Source organism: Peromyscus maniculatus, chromosome 9 (genome assembly GCF_049852395.1).
Source record: "Peromyscus maniculatus bairdii isolate BWxNUB_F1_BW_parent chromosome 9, HU_Pman_BW_mat_3.1, whole genome shotgun sequence".
Taxonomy (NCBI): Eukaryota; Metazoa; Chordata; class Mammalia; order Rodentia; family Cricetidae; genus Peromyscus; species Peromyscus maniculatus.
Window position 1 is genome coordinate 48,012,810 of NC_134860.1, and position 4,432 is coordinate 48,017,241.

Genomic DNA, 4,432 nt, shown 5'->3' on the forward strand with positions numbered 1-4,432 from the left:
TGAGAGACCCTGCCTTAAAAACTCATGCGGTGAAGAGACCAGGGTTGACATCAATGCTGATTTCTATCTGATTTCCATACACAGGCACACGTGGTACATGCAGCTACACACATATCACATGTATACACACACAAAAATTATCCTCACACATACAACAAAATCTGTCTACTGTTTTATATGTGATCCCTTCCATTGGGGATTCTACTGTGCCATGGAGGAGCACAGCTCCGACTGCATTTACCAAATGCTTAGACACATGGCTTAGTTTGTTCTATGTAATTTGAACAGAAGTGACAAATGTATTGGCAGTTTGTCTCTTCAGCACCATTCCCTTCTATCTCCTTGGTCCCCGGACAAGTAGAATCAATACAAAGAAAGAAGGGAGGTAACCGTGCTAATAAGCAGAATGATAAAACATTGTTAAGATGACATTTCAGTTGTAGTTGTTCTATATATATTGAACACCATGCAGGTCATTATGTTGAACAGGCTTTAATTAAAGGTAAACTCAATGAAATATACATGGAAGTGAAAAGGACCTAAAATTACAAAAGCAATATTTTAGAACAAACTTTGTATACTCATTCTCATTACTAGAACACTTAATAAAAAACAAGAGTTATTAGTATACTTACTACTTCCTAACAATATACACGCTGATAAGTGGAACAGAGTAGAAGGTAATGAAAATATATATTTATAAAGCATTTTATTTTATTTTTCTTCTGTTTTCAAGATTATAATATTATTACATCATTTCTCCTTCCTGTTCCTCACTCCAAAACCTTTCAGGTACCCTTCCTAGCTCTCTTTTAAATTCACAGCTTCTTTTCCCTTTAGTTGTTGTTACATGTATTTATGTATGTGTATGTGCATATATATTCCCAATATATTTTCCTACACCTAACCTGCACAGTCTGTGTACACACACACACACACACACACACACACACACACGTACATCTGTATTGTTTGTGAGCCTTAAGTATGGGACCTGTTTTGCAGTTGTATCTATAGGTACTGGCCTACACAACTCTGCATTTTGATAGGTTGTAGCATTCTGTAGTGGTCTGTTACAAAGAGAAATTTCCTTGATGAGGGGTGAAGTATACACATATCTTTGGGTGAAAAGGACAAACATTTAGATTGTTCTTTGAGATTGTGCTGTGGGTGTTTTTTTTTTTTTGGTTTTTTTGTTTTGTTTTGTTTTGTTTTGTTTGTTTTTTTTGTTTTGTTTTTGGTTTTTTCAAGACAGGGTTTCTCTGTGTAGCTTTGCGCCTTTCCTGGGACTCACTTGGTAGTCCAGGCTGGCCTCGAACTCACAGAGATCCACCTGGCGAGATTGTGCTGTTTTAATAAATTCGTGATTGCAGATCCTTATCCAAGATCCATGACTCCATCAGCCCTGGGTAGTTGGCTAGGCTTTTAGTACCAGTCATGATTGTTCTCATGTTGAGAGGGTTTTAAGTCCAATTAGAGAGCTGATGGTTAGCACTAAGGCATGTGTGCAAGTACTATAGCCTTAAGATTACTATGGCACACTGGTCATTGTTGAATTCATAGGCATCATAGCAGGGTAGGACTGTTGGTTGCTTTCTCCACTGAAAACTTGCACAGCAGCTTCTAGTACAATGAAAGCTAGTCATCAGAGAGGAGGCTTTCAGATCAGTCCCAGCTCATCGGCCTCTTGCCCCTGTTTCTGAAGTACATGGCGTCTTAGGAAATATGGACATCCCTTTCACCTTTGGGGGTAGGGGGAAACCAATGGCAGTAGCAGTAGTCTGCATTGCTTGGAGAGTCCCTTAGACAGTCCTGGCCAACGACTCAAAAGAGAGCTTCTCATGCCTGTGCCTGCGAGTTTTCATTGGGCTCTTGGAGGGAGCATTGCCACCCCAGATGAAAAAATTTCATTTAAACTACACGTCTACTTATACACAGACATATATGTATTGTAGTTTTAGGTAAATATTTAATAGTATTATTCCTTTTGACTTTTTCAGAAATTCTCATAGTTATTTTACCTTCTTCTGTATTCACCTCCCTCTCTCCACCCTAATTAGTCTCCATCTTTTTTCCATTTCTTCTGTCAGGTCACTTGTAACTTGTCTTCTCCTCTCTTGCTCCCCCAACCACACACCCCAGCAATGGTTCTTTTTTACATTCCTGGCTTCTACAGCTATCCCAGGATATTTACTCATATCAGAAGATTTTGAGTTAGGAGCCTTCCACGAGAGAAATCATGTGATGTTTATCTTTCTGTGTTTGGCTTACCTCGTTCAATATGACCTTTTTTCTAGTTCCACCCATTTATCTGCAAAGTTCATGAGTTCATTTCTCTTTGCACCTTTAAATAATATTCTAACATATATATGTAGCACATTTTCATTATTCATGCATTGATTGAAGGATATTTAGCTTGTTTCCCTTTCTTTACTTATGTAAATACAGAAGCAATGAATGTGACCAAGGAAGAATCTGTGGAGTAGGATGTCGAGTCTTCGAGCATATGCCAGGAGTGCTATGGTTACGACTAATGATAGATTTATTTTTAGCTTGTTGAGAATTTTCCACACAGATTTTTTTTAGCGAGTGCACCATGCACCAGTTTATGATCCCACCAACAGTGAATGAGAGTTCCCTTTCCACACACTCCATCCAGCATTTGGTTGTTTGCTGATCTTTTGTATTCTGACTGGGGTAAGATGAAATCTCAAATTTGTTTTGATTTGAATATCTATAATTGCCAGGGATGATGAAACTTTTAAAAAAATATTTCTTATCCTTTGTTTTCTTCTTTTGAGAACTCTCTCTGCAGGCACCAGGCATGGCACAATTTTCAAATGGGTCCTCTTCTTTTTCTTGACCCATTATTTTTTAGTTCTTTATGTATTCTGGATAGTAATCCTATGTTAGGTGTATAGCTGCCAAAGATTCTCATTCTATGAGATTCCTCTTCACCCATTTGGTATTTCTTTAGCTGTGCAGAAACATTTGAGTTTTATGAAGTCCCAATTGTCAATTGTCCACCTTAATTCTTGGGCCAGCAGAGTCCTATTCAGAAGGACCTTTCCTACACCTATACCATTCAGAGCACTCCCTATGTTTTCTTCAAGCAATTTTAGTATTTAAAATACTTAGGTCTTTGCTTCATTTGGAGTTAGTTTTTTGTGCAAGGTGATAGATACAGATCTAATTTCATTCTTCTGTGTGTGGACATCTGGTTTCCTCAACACCATTTGCTGGAGATGTTGTCTTACTTTTGTAGAATCTTCTCCAAATATTACATGGGTGAGGTCATGTGTACTCATGTTGGACCTTCAGTTTTCTTCCACATGTCTATTTTTGTGCCAGTACCATATTGTTTTTATTACTCTATATCTTAAGACCTAGAAAGGCAATCCCTTAGCTTTCTTCTCTTGTTCAGGGTCATTTTGGCTATCCGGGATCTTTCCTGATTCTATATGAATTTTAGGGTAGTTTTTTCTTTGTGTGAAGAATTAAATGGGGATTTTGATTGGTATTGCATTGGATATATAAATAGCCTTTTATTGGGTGTCATTTTCAAATTATTGTATCTACCAATTCATAAGCATGGGATATCTTTTCTTGTGCTTTTATCTCTCACCCTTTCTTCATATACTTAAATTTTTCATTATAAAGTTCTTGGTTAGGTTTATTACTAGGTTTAATCAAAGTTAGGTAGAGTTAGTCTCAGATATTTTTTGAGGCTATTGTGAATAGAAGTCTGTCTATGGTATCTTTCCCTATATGGCTTTTTTTGTTTTCTTTTTTTAGGGTATAAAAAAGCCAGTGATTTGTGCATGTTGATTCTGTTTCCTGCCTCATTGCTGAATCAGTAGAACCTTTCTAGATTATTTCTGATAGAATATTTGGGATCTATGATGTATACTAACTTGTTACCTGAAAATATGTATAGTTTGACTTGTTCTTTTTCTATTTATATTAATTTAATTTCCTTCTCCTGCCTTTATTGTTCCAGCTACAGTTTGGAGCACAATATTGAAAAAGAGTGGGGACAATGAACAGCCATGCTCTTTCCTGACTTAAGTGGATATTGCCTCAAGTTTTTCTCTGTTTAGGATGGTAATGGCTTTGGTTTCCCATACAGAATTTTTATTAAATTGAGATATGCTTCAAGTACTACTATATTATTTAGGATTTTAACATGAAAGCACATTGGATTTGGTCAAAGGCTCTTTTTTGCATCTATTGAGATAATTATATAATTTTGGGGTTTAAATTTATTTATATCATTTGTTACATATGTTGACTTGCATATATTTAACCAATTTAATCAACTTGTAATCAGATTGGTGACTACCCTAATTGTCACCATAGAACCATCATCTAGTAACTGATGGAAGCAGATGCAGAGATCCACAACTAAGCACTGGGCTGAGCTCCCAAAGTC